Below are 18,697 nucleotides of genomic sequence, written 5' to 3' on the forward strand. Positions count from 1 at the left end.
AGCAGCACAGGTGAAATGTAAACCAAAAGTGTGGGATAATAGCTCTGTTTTTCTGCAGCGATTGCTCACAGAGAGACATGAAACTGCCCCATTAAACACTCCGGCTCTATCCGCGGGACATCAGGAGAGGTCAGGGGTCTATTCTTTCTTATGTTGTTAATATTTTGGACTGAGCTACACTTTGTGATGTAGAGGTTTGGTCTAAAACGTGTCTGCCTTAATGAACTATAACAGCACAGAAGGCAATTATGTTTTTGTCTAGACCTGTCTAAGACCATCAACAGCACCTCATTACTTTACAGATTGTTAATGCTGTTGGCAGAAGTTGAAGATCCTCCTTGAAAAAAAAAATCAGATTTATTCTCTGTTGCAACATACTTTAGCTGATGATAAATGATAAATAGGGGCTTATGGCTAATTAGACCTTGCTTTGTCCAGAGGCAGACACATAACCATAAACCGTAACCAGGATAAAAGGAAGAGGGGAAATGGCAGAGAACTCACATGAGGTTTCTTTTAAAGATCATTAGAAGCTTTAAGAAAATTAGGAAACAAAACTGCTGCTGTTGTGTCAACACGTCTTCTCTGTGTGTAAGGACTCATGGTCATATTGCTTTTGAGACTTTGGGCATGGTTTCATTATGTAGTTCTAATTTTTTTTCCATGTTTTGTGTACATATCGAATCTGATAAGGAGGAGATGACCTCCAATGGAGCTTCCTGTCAGCGCTTTTCATGGAATCACAGAGTGGTCTGGGTTGGAAAGGTCTTTCAGGATCATCTTGTTCCAACCCCCCTGCCATGGGCAGGGACACCTTCCACCAGACCAGGCTGCTTCAAGCCCTGTCCCACCTGGCCTTGGACACTGCCAGGGATGGGGCAGCCACAGCATCTGGGGGCAAATTTCTTTTGAAATTTTACAGTTTTAAAATATGTGGTGCAATTACTCATTTTTTCCAGCATTTCCATCCCTGGTCCTATTCCCAACCCCTACGGAGGGGCTGCATGCCGAGAGAGCCTGGGTGCGGATGGAGCCCTGGCACGGGGGACAGGCTCAGCCCCACGGCATGGCCGGGGCAGGGACCACCTCTGGGGCCTGGGTCTGATGCTGACCGGCATGGGGACCACCCGTGCCGGGCGTTGTGAGATGAGGCAGAAGCACCCCGGGAGCAAGATGTTGCAAATAATTCAGGCTCTGTCAGCACAAATGTTGTGAGAGCAGAGATGCGTGTTGTGAGCTGTCAGCTGACAGTAATGGACTTGTTAGGCTCCTGATTGATGGCGACGGCCTTGGAAACTGCCAGAAGCCATTTCAATCTCTGTCTGGCTCTGACACAGCCATGCACAGGGACAGGGGGACTGCTGGCAGACCACTTTGGGAAGCCTACGGCTGCCTGCTCTGCCCTTTGCACTGCCCACTGCTGCTCTTAGCTGCTACATGGCACCTTCCAGACATCAGCCACCCTGCCCAGCCATCCAGTGCTACAGATATTAGCAGTTTGGTGTCCCGCAGGTCTCCTCCATCTCTGTCCATGGAGCAGCCCCGTAGGGAAGGGCACAAGGATGCACCGTACCAGTCAGTGATGAGTAAGGCTCAGTGAGAAATGTGCAATAGGAGAGAAAAGTGCATTGTCTTCATCTCAGAGTTGCATGGTTCTGTGCTTTCTGACTTTCTAAATGTGTTCACAAGGGTAAAGAGCTGCTTGCCCATTCAGTGTCCTGGAGAGATGTGCAGGGATCAAAGGCAACGTCATCCTGGCCACCTTCATCAGCTTTCAGCCCACAGCTGCGTTGAGTGCACTGCAGCCTTTCTGCAAACCAGGGCCAGGTGCTGCAGGAGCACGGGTTGGTGTAGTGAGGGGCCAGGTGTAGGGAAAGGAAAGGAAGACATGGCAGGGCAAGCTGGGAGGCTTAGCTTGGAGCCCCTTCTGTGGCAAAATCAGCCCATTTCACAGACATGACCTGACTTCACAGTCTTGAAGCTAGCCTTGCTGGCACAAGCCCTGGGGTGAGGTGGGTGGACCAATGTGTACTGATGAAGTTGCTCGTACCTGTTATGATGCTACTAAACCAGCACGATGCAAAGGGCAGCATCAGGCTTGGATTTCCTGGCCCTTTCCCCTTAGTCCAAGCTCTCTGTGATCCATCAGTCCTACAAAGAAAGGAGAAAAATCCTACATGAGAAACCTTGGAGGCATCTCTAGTGCCTTGGTCAGGTTTGAAGGCCAGGCATCTCAGAGAAGTGGTTAGCCTACTGCAGAGAGCATCTCAGCTCTCCTCATCTCTTGACTTCAAAGGATGAAAATCATGAGTGCTTTACCATAGACTTTACAGCTGTTTCTTCTGTTTTCTTAGGATCTGGTGACTACTGGAGGACGTGCCTGGTTGGAAGAGGAGGCAGGGAACCAGAGTGCTGAGCAGAGCAAGTGGTCCAGCGCACAAAATTCTGGATGTGGGTGCTGCGGCAGTGCTGCGAGCAGGTAAGGGTGTGTGCGCATCTGTGGTTATCTGACGTGCCCATCGCCTGTGCATCTTACCTGGGGATAAAATTGCTTCAGTCCTTGCTGCACGCGGCTGCAAAGCAAACAGGGTGGTTACCTTGTTAAAAAGGAACATTTTGATGGGTTGATTAATGACGTGGAATACGCCTTCTCTTAGGAAAGCCTCCTCTTGCTCTGCATTGGTCAATGCCAGAGTGGAGGGGCTGCTGTTGTTAATGGCTCATATTGGGGAATTACCCAAAACAGGCTGATGCTATCCTGATGGAAAGCTGCAAGCATCTGCCCTGGAGATCTTTCCGTCTGGGCAGAGGGGGTGGCAAGTGTAAGCCTGGGAGATGGGTGACTCTGCAGATGTTTATCTCAGAAGCTGGAAGCTTGGCAAATAACAAATGTCTTCATGTGGCCATGGATGAGGAAAGGGGTTTTGTTTGTTTTCGCTAAGGGCTTGGTCTCCTTGCCAGCGTCACTGTGTGGGAATGTGTAAAGGAGCAGACGTGCCGTTTCCTCATCCCGTCTTTCACAGAGGCTCATGCCCTGTGTTTTGCCTCTCCCTATTGCTTCACCATTTGCCCTTTTCCTCGAGGGAGGCTAAGGGAAGAGCAGCTTACAGCGGCCCCTTCCCTTGCCTGCAGCCCATGGCTGAGCCTGCCTGCTGAGGAGCGGGTGCTGCCCGTGGCAGGGCTGCAGCCCAGCACCAAACCGTGCCCAGCACCTTTAGTCTGAGCTCCAGTGGTCACCAGCATTGGAGCCTGGAGCTCCTTTGTCTTGTAAATCCCACGGCCAGTGGGTGTGATGCAGCCTGCAAAAAGGGAAGGCAATTGCTGTTCTTGGGAGAAATCTTTCCATTTGGGATGGGATGAAATTAATGGTAAGGCAGGGGTAAAATGCTGTGTACTCTGTGGTCATGGGGTTTCACCCACAAGGGAAACCCATTCAAAGCACAGCTGGTCCCAAGCATGGTTATTACGATGGTATGGATGGAGGGTCCATTTTACGAGAGTAAACATAAATTTGCTTGCTTACTCAAGAAAAACAGCCTGTGAAGGAAGTTATGGTTGTGATTAATAGGTACAGTGGGGACATAACTAGATAAGGTCCCTTCCAACACAAACTGTTCTGTGATTCTATGAAGGAAGATGAGACTGTGTAATGCAGATGTGAATAAACAAAGACTTGACTTCAGAAGGTGGCTTGCAGCCCTCTGAGAGGGGAAACACTGGGAACTCCTTGGAGAAGTGTCAAGGAGGAGGCTGGTGATGGGATTTTATGGCTGGGATCTGTAGTCCTTCCAAACACAGGTGAAGAAAACCGGCCTACATTTAACTGCTAAATATAGAAAGAGCTTGTTTCTGCCTGTGCTGTGTGGGGTGCAGAGCCCTGGGGGCAGGAGGCTGCGCCGTGGAGTTGGTAATGGCCAGGCAGGGGTGGGCAGCAAGGGACCACCAGCCCCTGGGAAAGCAGGGGATGGATGAGCTCTCCTGCCTTCCAGATCTGCTTGTTCCTACTGTCAGGAAGCTCAAACCCATGTGGGTAGCTGCAGTCCAGGTGTTAATCTGATGGTGCTGTTAATGTTGGCAGTGTGGATGATGGAGGGGCAGCTTTGGGTGACATCGCAGCAGCAAGTTTCCACCCAAGCCCCAAAATGCAGGCAGGAGCAATCCCAGGACCCGTGCCTTCCTCTGGCACTCCCTCTCCTGTGGAAAACCCAGCCGGAACAGGAGCACTCCTAGCGCAGAGCCTGGCTGTGAGCTGGGGTCCATCACCCAGACCCGCTGCGTGCCGAGGGGCTCCCCACCAGCCCTCCCCAGCGTGCTGCCTCGCAAAGTCCCAGGTAGCACAAACTGTTCATCTCTGTGACCCTGATCTAATTTGAGTTGTTTATCTTAGCTGCAGGAAGAAAACTGGGGGGGGGGGGGGGGGGAAATCAAATCATAGTTGTGGAATTCATTGCGGTGTTTATTACCCTCTATTGTGTTATCCCCAGCCCTGATACAGACCCTGCAGCCACATGGCGCTGCCTGTGCCGGGCTCTGCCAATGCACTTCGCTTTGACCTGAAGGGATCACTATGTCTTAGGTATAAAATGTTATTTCATTCCCTCTTTTTCAATCTCGGGGCTCATTTTAGCAAATGTGATCATTTTGAATTGTTCTCAGCAGTGAGGTATTTTTTTTAATGGACTATTGAGCTCAGATAACAAATTTTAAATTATAACACACATGACCTGAGCCAATTTAAACTTAATCTAAAATGCCGAATAGCTATTACCCCAAATGGCTGCAAGAACACACACACACACGCACACAGAGTTGTCGTTTAAAGAAAGTTATCGCAGTGAAGTCAACAAGGCCTCCAACCCACAAGGAAGCCAAAACCTTGATCAAGTACATCACTAAACCCTGGTGATTTAAAGCAGATTTGTGTGGACCAAAATCTGAATTAAAATACTTTTGTGTCTCTTCAGGCCACATTAAAAAGCAGGCTGCTTCGATGTGATTTTTTTTTTTTCCTTTTTTTTTAAATGCCCTTTTTTTCTCGGCTGTCATTCAATTACCGAGGCCTCGGGCTGGCTTGCTTTGAGATGAGCTTGTAGAAGACGGACTGGTGCTGCAGACAGATGCTGATGGCCGGGGCACAGGGAGGTGGGGACCCCCAGGGAGATGCTCAGCCCTGGCTATAGGATGCTCATCATCAGCATCCGAGGCCTCTCTGGAACCACCAAGCAACCTGATTTAGTATCTGTCACACGTCTGTTGTCCTTTCCTCTGCCAAGGAGGATTGTCCATGCTTGCGCGTTTTGTTTTGCGTTATTCCTGTTGCGTGCAGGCAGAGCATCCGCCGGGTCTGGGGTAGCCAGGGCAGCCCTGCGTCTTGTGTGTTGGGTCTGATCCCTGTGTTCCCCAGGATCATCTCCTGGGATCTGGCTCAGAAAACACAGGATTTCTGTAGGTGCAGAGCAGGACGAGGCTGCCACCCCAGCTGTGTTGAGGGTCACTGCTTTGACACGAACCAGGTCGTAGCAGCACAAAACCCGGGTGAGTGCAGCTGGAGCCAGAGCCACACTGTGCTAACAGGCTGCTCTGGCATCAACTGCAGACAGGCTTCCCAGCATCACCTTTGCAGTTATTAATTAAGATTTTCCTAGCTGCTGTTTGTCACCTCTTGCATCTTCCCAATACACTTCCTCGACCGAGCAGCTCGGGCAGAGCTCCGGGGGGATGACTTGGGGATATCCCGGTGGCTTTGATAGCGCGCATGGCTTGGCTCGAGGAAAACCAACACTGAACGCAGCTGGAGAGCTCCTCTTTTTAGAATATTTGCAGATCAGAAGGTCCCTTGTGGGGAACATCCCCCAAAAGCCCAGCAGACACACAGCATCATGCCCAGAGATAGGGGGTTTTGGGCTTGTGGAGCGTAAAGCTGCAGGAGGGGCTGTTGTCGTGCAGCCGTGCCGGGGAAGCCGTGCCGTGCCCGCGGCAAGCCGTGCCATGCCATGCCGCAGGAGCAGCCGCGACAAGCCGCGACCGTAAAGCCTGTGTGCAAGAAATCATCCGTGCTGAATAAAATGACAACAGAGCTGTAATGCTTTGTGGAGTGTGTTTAATGAAAATATCAGCCCAGGCCTACGACACGAGGCATTCATGTATAATAAAATGAGGTTCCTGAAACACTTCAGAGCATAAACCATCTGGTCTGCTGTGATGTACTAACAGCTTTGACTAATTTTTAATGCAGGTTTTATGACGGATATGCACATCACGCTACCCATGCATAAGGAAGATACAGCCTGGCTGCACTTTGAACTGAACTGACTGATGATGAATTTGTCTCCCATTTTAATTACTTTCTGTACATTAAAGGTGTAGTGGACCATGTGAAGTGCTTTGTCTGGCGTATCCCCTCTGTGTCCCCGCATCTCCTTAAAGTGCCGGAGCTGCCTCTGCTCCCTTATCTGCAGCCAGGCGTGTGGGCGACGGGAAAGAGGGAGATGGAGAGAAAACTGCCTCCTATAGGACTTGGTCAATAAACACGCTGGGCTACCAGCAACAAGCGCGTTTCATGAGGTTAATTAGTTCTTATTAATTATGTCCCTTGAAATTTTCTCTAGCCCATATGGCAGGGATCAGTGGTGGGGTTTGCAAGGAGCGCTCACCATTTTCTTCTGTGCAAATCAGAGCAGTAACTCATGATGGAAAAGGCTTTCAGGCTGCAATCTCTGCCTGCTCTGCCTCTCGCCAGGCTCTTTCTCTTTAATGAATTTTTAAAAGACTTTATCAGCTTCAAAACATATTTATTTATTTAACACAACCCAAAAGTGGAAACATTTATCTGAGCAAGCCCCAGACATTCGGGATGGTGCTGCAATAGGGTTGGCTTTAGTTGGACCAAAGCTTCTGCAGGACTTTTGCCCATTTCTCACTGAATTTGCAGCCTGCCCCTCTCCTGATTCCAGGAGAGCTAGTTCCCTGAGGAGAGAAAGGTGAGCATCTCTTCACGTTGATTATTCTGGCAAAATTCAAATGACCATTGATGCTTTAGTCTGGGAGGACCGTACCCCCGTTTCTTCTGCTTTTCCCATCTTTGGGAAAAAAAGGAGAATGAATGAATGAATGAAGCTCAGCCAGGGCTGGTGCGGCCGTGAAGCCGTGTCATTCCTCTCCCCTCCATCATGTCATTCCTCTTCCTTTCATCATGTCATTCCTTTCCCCTTCCACCATGCCGGCTCTGGAACATCAGAGCTGCCGGTGATTTTCTTCCTGGGTTAACGACAATACCAAGATTTAATTTGTCAATTAAAACATGTGACAGGACTTTGCTCAACAAGAGTGAGGCTTTTTCCAGCTCCTCTTTCTCTTTCCTTCCATTGAGCCTGGAACTAGACAGACCATTAATTGCAAATACATTATCTAATGACTTTAGTCCTTTGTTTATTCTGAAAGTCATTTGTGAACCGATCACGATTCCTCTCCCTGCCATCATCCTTCGGGGATGAATGAGCTTTACTGTAGTCTGGGAATTCAGCTTTGGCTGTGGTTTTGATGCTTGCAGCGTTGTCCTGGTTTTACTCATCGATTGGCCAGCTCAAGCCTTTTAAATGGGAGAGTGCTAAATAATGACTAACCTGTCTCCTTAAGCGAGTATCCAGACGTGCTGAATTTCACAAACCTTTTGGGATCCACCAGTATTTGAACAAATAAGCCAACAGTCGTCCTGTTGCCGGAGACAAGCTAAGGCAATGGCCGTGCTGTGAGCGACCGTAGACAAAATGCTTTTATTAATGGGAATATCCACAAATCACAGCTTACATTCTCCAAGTGGAAACTTAAATTCCAGTCTCACTGTAAAAAAAAATATATTAAAAATTCAGTAATGAGACTGGGCTTGGTGACTGAGCAGAGGGAAAGTACCTACAAGCAGCGAATCAATTGCCAAGGATGGAAACCTCTCCAAGTGTAATGTGTTAAAAAGCAAAATGTCATTTTATTGGATGTTTGCTTCGTCTTGCTAACAAGCACTCTGCTTCATCCCCTTTCCTGGAGGATTTTAATTTTAGCTTTTCTGCTGCATTCTCAGTTCCGTTGTTTCTGCACATCTCCAAGCAAGCGTCTTGCATAGCCTTCGCGGGTCGGTGGTAATGGGGCTGTTCTCCCATTAGCAGCAATAACAGCAAGTTCAGCACTTAAACCCACGCACTAACTGATTTAAGCGGTTTTGTCTCGACCGTACTCAATCATCAGGAGCAGATATTAAATGCATCCCTGTCGCTGCGTGCAGCTTCAGACAGCTGCCGCATTTGCATACCCTGTTCCTCGGTACAAACGAGAGCCTGCTTTTGAAAGTTTCTTTGGGGAATACTTCACAGTTGGCCTTGTTTGTTTAGGAAAATATTTATACAAGTTGTTCTTTGAAGAGAAAGGCTTGCTGAGAGGTTTCCTGAGGAGCTGGGTGGTGGGGAACGAGCAGAGGAGCTGGTCCAGGCTGCAGGGCTGCCATCGCCAGAGAACCCACCGAGCTTGCTGTGGGTACACCAGAGTTTGCAGGCTGCATCCGTTACTACTGCAGGGCCTTTCTGCCCCCCCAGTCTGGCATCCCACCGAGACCGCTGCATCCTCCCAGCCCCAAGACCTGCAGATCCTCGGTAGCCAGGGAGAGGAGCTGCCTCGGCATCTTCCACGGGGCATGGGCAGAACTGCTGCCAGCCTGGGGTCACTGTGTTGCAGAGGGGCTTTCTAGAGCAGAAGGCGCACGTGGGATGTACGAGCAGGGTGTGTGTTGGACCGCCCAGTGCATGCATTAGTTGGGATGCTTCCCCAGAATGGTGGGATGCATGACTCAGGATAGCAGGTGACATATTTCTGGTTTGCTCAGCAGAGGTGCCCAGGCCAGGTCCCCACACACTAGTTGAGGTTATCCAGGATGCCTGGAACCAAGCACAGACCGGGGCAAATTCTCTGGTTCCCAGGAGAGCATCCTGAGCGCTGGCCATCCCTACAAGGGCCAGCACGAGCATGATGGGTGGCTTTCACCCTGCTGAAATAGGGTCCATGAAAACCTATGGTGCCTGGCATGCTGCTGCTGTCAGTTTTGGAGTGCAGCACTGAGAGTGACTGTGTTTTTCCAGCTGGGATTATCCTGGGGTCCAAAGTGATGGAAGTGGAAAGTGATGATGAGCCAAGCAGTGCATTCAAGGATATACATATTTATTTTTTCCCTTTGAAAAAGTCATAGCTGGGCAGCAGCAACAAGTCTGGTGCTGCTCAAACAAGTTCCGACTAATTGTCCTCTCCACCTGTCTCTGTTCTGTGCTCAGAGAGCCCCGACAGGCAGCCACAAGCTTGTCCCAGCTCTGCTTGCAGGAGAGAGGAAAAAACATGTGCATGCATAATTTGGAGTTGCATGTAAATGAGTATCATTATTCAAATGAGTCGCTTTGCATCGATGGGTACAAGACTATTACAGGGTAGCTCTGGAGCGGTGCTCTCCTGCAGTATGGGGGTCAGGCTGGCGATGGAACATCTCCCTGGGCATCCTCGTGGCTGGTGGGTACCAGTCCTGCCGAGTACCTCCAGCCGGGGCTGTGAGCCACGGCTGACCGGCCACGTGCATGCGTGGGCCAGGCAGGGCAAGTGCAGGCACCGTTGCTGGTGGACAGGGCAGGTGGACGGCGTTCCAGGGCAAACCACGTACATCCCTGTGAGCGACGAGCATGGAAGCTGCAGCAGGCTGGTGTCCCCTCTCTTCTGGTTTGAATTTCAGAATGGCGTTGGTCATTTTTAAGTATTTGTGGTGGGGGATGCCGCAGGATGTGTATAGCCAGGAGGAGGCAGGGTAAGGGCAAACTCCAGATCCCTTTGCTTGGCCGTTGCATAGGACCTTTTTATTAGGTCAGAAATGTGGCTGACTTCTTCTCATTTGACTCCACATTTCCTGTTTTCTTCAGGGACCTGGCATGAAAAACACTGAACCACCACAGGAAAAGTCGTTCTCACTCATCCACTGAAATTCAGAACAGGAGAAAGTTTTCACATGGGTTCCCCCGGGATTCCCAGCCTGGGTTTGTACACACAAGTGGTTTAAATCATCCAAGCACTTAGCTGAACTGGACTTAATCTCCAACCCTCTTGAGATCAGCCCATCTCTATTAACTGTTCCAAATTTTTAATTTTATTGTTACGTAAGGATAATGCTGCTTTTCACATTTCAGAGTTGTCTTCTCCTAATGGGACTTAAGTGGTACAAATTTTTATATATAAAATGTGCACTCCTCTGCAATTCAACACAAAGTACTTCAGCTGCCTGTCCGAGCGTTGCAGGATTTGATCCTCTCAGCAGAAAGGTGCTCTGAGGTACTCTGATAAAGATGTTCAGGCTGCTGTGGCGGATTAAATGGGCGCTGCAGGTCTTGGCTTCGTTCCTCCACTGCATCTGCCGGGCATGGAGGGACTATCCAACCCTGCCATGAACTCATTGCATAAACAGGTTGCGAATGAGCCCAAACCCACGGCAGTCCAGGGAAATCCAGGAAGGCCGAAGATGCTGGTATCAGGGTGGGCTTTTTACATCTGTCTGTGTGACGGCTCAGACTTCACCAGAGGATGGAGGACCTGGGGAAGGGGCTGCTCTGGAGTAGCTGGTGTCCAAGGATGGAAGAAACCTAGCAGTGCTTGCAGGCAAGTGCTTGCTGTGGACATCTTGGTTTCGTACAGTCCTCAAATGGTTCAGAATTGGAATGAGTTGGAAAGAAATGTGTGTACAGGGATAGCAGTGGGGTCAGAAAAAGCAAGTCGCGATTACATGAGTATGGGGAAAAGTTATGCATATCAGCTGGGCAATGGGAGAGAAACTGTGGTTATACAAGTAGATTATATATGAGCTTTGGATAAGGAACATTCAGTTTCTATAGCTGTAATTCCAAAAAAATTCACCCCGATGTAAAGCAAAAATGCCGGTTGGTGTTTTGGACAGCTTATGTACACCCAGAGGGAACAGGCTGTTTGGGCTGTGTAGGTTTCTGCATTTTTGTGTGTTTTGGGGTTCACGGCTCGGCAATAGTCTGACCATAAGTGAGAAAAATAGGGAAAAAAAGCTCTCCCAGACATAGCTCCCTCCCCCAGGTATCTCTTGCTCCCCAGACAGAAATTAATCTGTGGTGTGGAGATTGCTGCAAGCCGGGGCTCCAGGCAGTGCTGCCTGCACAGCGATGCAGGGCTGCCTGCTGCTCTTCAAGGACCTCTCTGCTCCAGGGAAACCCTCTTTGTCCAAGCCAGCTCGGTTGAAAGCAAAACACCATGTTTAGCAAAAACATTCCTGGAAATGGCTGGTGCTCATGCACTGCTCCATCAACGTCCTTACGGCTTCTCGTCCGTTGTATCAGCGCCAGCCCCGGTGTTATTGCCAAGCCAGGAAAGTCTGACAATGAAAGGAGTCCATCATCACTCTCGCACACATTTCCTAATGCTTGTTTTAATGCCTGAACATCTGGGAGAGATGCATGTTACGCTCCCAGAGTCATTTGCTTTGGCTGCACAGAGACATTTCAAGCGGCAGGGGAAGCAGAGCCTGTGTGGGCCAGAGTTCTGCAGAGGTTGGAAGAGGGGAGAATTAATTTAGAAGTGCATGACGAGTAATTAACAGCTTCCTGAGAACAAGAACCGGTTGAAGGTTTTGCTGAAGTGTATTTTTTCCAAAGAAAAATGGCTTTGTGAGAAAATAATTTCAATTCTTTCTTCTATTGAGAATTTGGGAAGTTTTCTTAAAAAACTGGTACTAGGGTATTTTTGGTTGCTGGAAAACCCCTTTCTCGGCCCAAAGTTTTGTGCTTTTGGGGAGATGATAGACAAGCCCAGGAACAAAAAATCAGTGGAAGGGCAATGTTGACAGGACAGCAAGGCAAGTTGTCGGTGTGCAGGGATGCAGGCAGCACCACACAGCATCACCCTTGGCAGCCCCCGCCAGCCAAGGTCCACACGCATGTTTGTGTGCGAGGTGAGAGCCCGTCCACATCCAGCGGCCACGGAGAAATAATGACATGGATGGTTCTGTTAAACTCAGTTATATTTGAAACAATTAGATTAGACTACATAACTAATTAACAGGAACCTTAGTGGTGAGAGCTTCGTTAAGAGCACGGGGTTATTGCCAGGGGTGGCAGAGGCATCGTCACCCTGCACTCCGCTGCTGGTGCAGCTGGGGGACATCGGTGCATGGGCGGTGGACCCGCGGGACAGCACTTCTAGATCTGGCTGTAATGATGCTAATACGCTGCTTTCTCTAATTTTCTATTAATTGTTTGCACTCTCTATGTGTCTTCAATCCATTAGTTACACTTTCAGGGATCGTAGCAGGCAGTAAATCCTGTGGTCTGCCAAGGGCTCCTGTAACGTCTTTCATACGATCATCCCCCAAGCTAATGTTTATAATGCAATTGAAGCAATCCGTATCAGACCCTGTCCCCCCGCTCTCCCCTTCGCCAGCTGCAGCAGGAGCAGCACTGCCGGATTCCCCCAGGGCTGCGCCTGCAGAGGGATGATAAGGGAATCGGATTTTAGTGGCGACACTAGAGGTGAAATCCAAAGATCCAGAATATTTAGTTATGTTTACCCACAGTAATCAGCTTCTCAAATAGATGTCACTGGGAAAGCTCGTGCTACATTGATTGCACCGTTCCCCGCTTTCTGCCCAGGGGCAAACAGCTCTGATTAATATTTCACAACACTTTTTTTTTTTTCTTCTTCCCCTTTTTTTTGTGCTCAGAGAGCCTTGATAGAGAGAGACAGAATATTTTACCATCTCTTGTGTTTGCCTGCTCCAGTAATCATTGGATTCAATCACTCTTGCAATGTTTTTATGAATTAATAACAGGCACTTTGGAGGGCTAGCGGGGAGATGGGAAATGCAATCTGTACAACCTTAATGAGCACCGTGGGGACCTGGTACCATGGTTTCCGAAATCCTCTCTGTGCTTCGCTCTAAATCATTGTCTCTAAAATTACCTGCTTGCAGTCGGCTTTAGATGGCTCTCATTCGGCGGGTAAGTACACCTGCCTCCCCGCTGTGCCCTCTCTTTCATCGCAAGGGCTCGTTTGGAAGCTGTCCCAATTAATTTTTTTCCTTTTTTCTTTTCTTTTTTTTTTTTTTTTTGGCTTTAATAAAAGCTCACCTTTGTCAGTGCTGACAAAATGTTTGTCTTCGCTGCCTCATTAGTGTTTGCTCTGCCTCAGCCCCTGCCACCACCAGAGCAAGCGGGATGGATTGGTGCGGAGCTGTGCCGGCAAATTGGCTCCTGGTCTCCATTGCCAGATCCGGGAATAAAGTGTTTTGGGCATTTTGCTGTGCAATTTGATGGGGCAGATGGAACTGGGGGGGAGGGGGGAGGGGGGGGGGTGTTGGCTCTGGCTCTGCTTGCTGCTGCTGCTGCTGCTGCAAAGCAGGGGAAAGCAGGGCCAGGTAGGGCGAGCGTGGGGGGGTGAGCGTGGGGGGCACCTCTCTCTCCATCTCTCAGCAGTGCAGAGGGACAGGGTCCTGGTGTGCAGCACTCCACTTTTACTTTTCACCCTGGTCATGGGGCGGGTGGTCAAAGGTGGCCCCAAAATGGAGCTTCAACGTTCCTGCCCATCGGTGCTGTTGCAGGCTCCATCTACAGCACTGCCGCACCTTTGGCTGGGGGCTCACCAGCCTTCCCTGCTCTCAGGTAACTTCCCACCACGAGGAAGCCCTGCTGTTCTGCTCAGCAGCTCTTCCAAGGCATTGTTCCTTCCCCTCCACGCAAGTGGAAACTAGTTCCATGAGGTGATGGCATCCCCCAGCCCAGGCAGCACGTGCAGATCTCAGTCGGGAGGACCAGCACCATGGTCCAAGCTTCACCTGCGTTCTTGCTGCTCTGCCACCACCACTGGGATGCCAGGTCACCTGTTGACCCCATCCCTGGTGCTCTCCATGGCACCTGGTGCTGCCCGCTGCATCTTCTGCTGCATCTCCAGAGCACTCGGCCACGGTGGGTGCTGAGACCTCTTGAGTCACCCTCCCAGTGCCAACAGGAGGTCTGACCGCCCATCCCAGGTTCCCCTTTTCATGCCCCTCCAGGGCCTGAGCAGGGGCAGCGCAGACGTGTTGAGCGCTCGGGGTGCTGGCTGTCAGCTCCTGCAGGGACTCGGAGGGCGAACATCCAGACACCCATAAGCCTAGACATGCAACTGCACTTTTTAGAATTGTCTGAGTGGAAATTTGGCCACAGGCAGCACAATTGTGTTTCAGGCTTTAAAGCCAACTGGAGTCATTAAACCACATACTATATTCCTCTGGAGGAAACATAGTTGTTGATAGGGCATAATTTTACAGCGCAAGTGCTGGGGCGCAATCCAGCGTTAGCATTTGTGTAAGTTCGTGTTTGAGGTGTCCAGAAATATCAACTGGCGAGATCCGCACAGAGGGTCCTTCGCTGGGTCCCTGGGCCAGGGAAGCCTGGGGAAATGTCCCCAGGGGCCGTGGGGACAGCTCGGTACCCACCCATGGGGGATGGTGCAGATGGGGCACAGCTGTTTGGTGCGCGCCAGCTCTGGGAGCCCAGAGTTCCTCAGGTCTTTGGGAGGTGATGGATCATCACCGGGATCATCAGCTGGTGGGTCAGCTGTGAGAGGGGGGTCTGGTAAATGCTGGTGGTGGCCCTGTGTGAGGTCTCTGTCACAGTCAGTGAGTTTGCAGGGCTGGGAACAGGAGTGTCCCTGTCCTGCAGGCCCCCGAGCAGCAGGCAGCGTGCTCACCCACATCAGTCTCATCCTGAACGCAGCATTCCTGGTACTTTTAATTGAGGAGTAACAAAATGTGAGAAGCAAACAAGCAAGCAAAGGTCCCAGAGGGCTGCAGGCGCTGGACACCGTCTCCTCTGCCCAGGCAGGCACTGCTTGTCGGCTCCGGCCGTTGCTGCTCCCAAAGCAGCTCTGCCCACACCTGCCTTCGCAGGGATGGAGGCATTTCCACCTGCAGAGCCGCCCTCCTCTTGATAGCCCGGGAACCTCAAAGCGCAGGCAATGATACGTGCACCTCACTGAGCTCTTCACAAGTGCCCAGATTTATTTCCAACCCCCTCGATAGAAAATGGCACAGCATTTATGAGCGGACCTAGCAGAGCTCCTGCTTCAGAGACTTCTCGGTTTCCACCCTGCTCTGTTTACTTTCTGGGTCTTTTTAATTGCTTTTTAGAAGTCTGTTCTCAGCCTACAGCTATTTTTGAGATGTGGGATGGAGATCTTAGTCTGGGTGACTAATAAGTAATTTATAGAGACTTGGCCGGCACTGTTCAAACATTTCTGCTGGCCAGACAGGCATTACAGCACGGCAGACGTGTCGGGACACGCGTGGCAAGTGCATTTGAGCAACACCTACCGATCTCTAATCGGCTTAAAGCGGCGTGAACTGGGGAAGGCTGGCAATACGGAGAATAAACAGGTCGGCTCTAATGCAATCTGCTGCGGAGGGGAGCAGGCGGCACGGCTGTGCCATGAGATGCTCCGCTCCGGCTGTGTCGTGGCCAGGGGCGCGGTTGTGCCTGGCCATGTACAGGCAAAGCTTGGGCAGTTTGCACAGATGCGCTGCTGGGGAAGCTCACGGTAAAAGAATTTCCCCCCCAAACAAGGTCTGACTGTTAACCTTCCCCTGCGAGCCGGGCATTGATTTCCTACACTGATTTATAGCGTGCGTAGCCAGTGCTCCCCGTGTCTGGAGAAGAACAGCCAGCTCCCTGCAGGCTGCCCACTGACAAGGGGTGCTGGCTGTGGCTGTGAGCTGGGCAGGATGCGGCCTTGGCAGGGCTGCAGCGCTGGGCTGAGCCAGCAGCTCAGCTGCCAGCAGGAGGTGTGGGGCAAACCGGCACCCAGCACCCATCAGTGTGACGGGGGACACCTCGGGCATCCCAGCACCAGGCAGCACTGCCTGCCAGCCCTGGGCACTCAGCATCCCTGTTCCTGCCCTCACCTTTGCGCTGCCAGATGATTTTTTAAATTTTTTTTTTTTTATTTCCTCTTTGCTTGATGGTGCTGTTGTAAAAGCCCTGAACAATAGCCTGCATTTATCCGGAGCGAGCCAGCCTGCCAGCTGGCGGCAGATCAGCCTTCTCATCCCCTTCCAGGGCTCTTAAAGACAACTGTCCCAAAAACTGGGGTGTGCATCGCTCTGAGAAGTCCCTGCTCTCTTAAATGCCTGGGCACTGATACAATTAATGTTTAGTGCGGCATTCTTCTTTCCTAGTTGCCATTCTCTGCAAAACAATGGGGTGTTTTGCCCATGAAATTACTGTTCTGATTAGGAGGAATATGTCCGTCATTAGACTTTCAAATGCGATCCTTCTGCAGCATAGTGCTGGCAATCCGGCCGAGATTACTCTGGCGATATTTCTGTTCCTGAAGGAAATAGCAAGTGCAAATAGGGCAATTTTATACACTTAGTGGGGAAGGGGATTTGCATTGATGGATGCTGTTGTGTTCGCAGCAATGACAGCTGGGGCCAGGGCATGCACAGGCTCCACCAGCACACAGCAGAAGCTGAGTCTGCAACGCTTGCTCCCTTTCTCTCTCTCTCTCTCTATATATATATATGTGTGTGTGTGTGTCTGCATATGTGTAATAATCCACATTTTAACAGGGGCCCAAGCTGGCCCAGGCAGGACAGGCAGCTCCGCCAGCGCTGCAGCCTTGACCTTGAAAACCCAGGGCCTTTTAACGCTGAGCAGATGTTCCAGATTTCTCCAGCACCAAAGTCACGTCAGAAATCCCTGTGGTGTGGGGTGTGGGTACAGCACGGGGGGCACGAGATGGAGCCTTTCAGCGCGGGGGGGCTCTGAAGCAAAATGACACCCTGAGGTGTTTTGGGGTTCCTGCTCTGGAAAGGTGTGAAGGGAAGGTGCTGGGGATGGTGCGGCTGTGCAGCACTGTGCACGCCTGCTGTGGGGTCCTGCAGTGGCTCAGCAGGGCTGTTTTTCCTGGGGGCTGAAGCTCTGAGTGAGCCCGGGCTGCTGGGGACACGCTGCAGGGCTGCATTGCTGCGCTGGGGCCGGCACCGCTGCACTGCTGCTGTCAGCACGGCGTGAAGGGTTTCATCCTGGAAGACCTTGTGAACAGAGGTTAGACAAGGCAGATAAAAGATGCAGCGAGACATCGGCACCTCTAAGCTCAGCAGCTCCCTGTGGTGTGCCGGGGCTGTCCCTGGCAGCGGCGGGGCAGTTACCCCTTCCTCCCCGTATCTGACCTGATGAGAAAGATGCTTCGTGTGCATTGGGAGCAGGGAGAGCCGGGTGCTGAGCAGGGCTCAGAGCCATGCATGGGCACTTCTCCCCACTGGATTTTACTCCTGCCTTCCCCAGACCCGCAGCATTCAGTAGCAGGGCTGGAACGGGGAGATCCCGGTCCCCACTCCACAGTTCCTACCCCTGGCTGAGCCTCCCTCGCTGATAAAATGTCCCTTCCCGAGCCCTGGGGAGGATTTTTTCCAGAGTTCAGCTGATACAAATTCCCACCAGAGAGTTGGAGGCTGGCAATCAGCTTACTCATTCTTGGCTTATCATCACAAACCTCTGACCTTCAAACATGGCTGGTGCGGTGCCCAACTGAGCAAACTGAAATCCAAACAGACAGGGATTCACCAGTGCTTCCTTATTGCTGCCTGTAACCTGCAAATTCACATCCCCTCCCAGGACCCCCCTGGAGATGCCAGCGCCTCTGAGTGACCCTTGCCCGATGCTGGACAGGTGGCCGGAGCCCACATGCCACCTCTCATTGGGCATGTGCCTGATTTTCCTTTGCATTGCAATCCCCAGGGAGCAGAGTTGGGATTTTGGGGGTGCTGATGGGTGGGTTGGGCTCTGTTACCCCTTGAACGAGCCGCCTGCGCGCTGCAGGAGCCGGGTAAGGCAGCCCATGTACAACAGAGCCACCCTGAGCCACCGGTCACTGGGAGCAGCTGGGCTGCACCCCTCAGTGACGTTTCCCAAGCACATCGAAGGCAAAAAGCGGGGAGCCACGGAGCTGGGACGGTGTTCCTTCCCCTGCCCCAGCAGGGACACCGGTGAGGCAACTGGTGTGCCACCCGGAATGGAGGAACCTGGCAAAATAGGGGGGTGGGAGAAATTAAACCCCACCCCTATCACTGATCATCAAAATTTGCCCATACTTCATTCCAGCCTCCTTTCTTCTTCTTGCCTCCAGTAAGTGCTTTAACATCCTTTTTAAAAATTAAAGGGGGAGGGTTATGGAACAGATAAGAGATAATTGCCTAGCTTTGACTCTTCTATTGATGTGAAAATAGGATTGGAATTACTCACTCTGGTTGAAAGGTTAGTTGAAGGTTATTACAGGAAAATTGTTATTCATACATTTTTTCTGTGCTGCTGGATAGCCTAAAAGATTAAATTCACAGAGTGCATAATGACCCATCACAACGGACAATGGTGGGAATAATCTCCAGAGACTCCAGATAACAGAACAGAGACTTCTTTGAATAATTCATGGTTCAACAGACATCCCTCACTAACAGATTACATGTGAGTTTTCATTAGAAAGGAGATAATTTAAAGTAGCTTTAAAAATAACCGGTATTTTTAACGGAAGTGGAATTACCATAAGCATTTATGCAGTTTGTTTATGCTTTAATAAATCTACTTTCCTCCTGACCTTCATGCCATGGGAACAAAACGCGAAGGGATAAAGA

The sequence above is a fragment of the Falco biarmicus genome, chromosome 7, assembly GCF_023638135.1.
Source record: "Falco biarmicus isolate bFalBia1 chromosome 7, bFalBia1.pri, whole genome shotgun sequence".
In the NCBI taxonomy this organism is placed as follows: domain Eukaryota; kingdom Metazoa; phylum Chordata; class Aves; order Falconiformes; family Falconidae; genus Falco; species Falco biarmicus.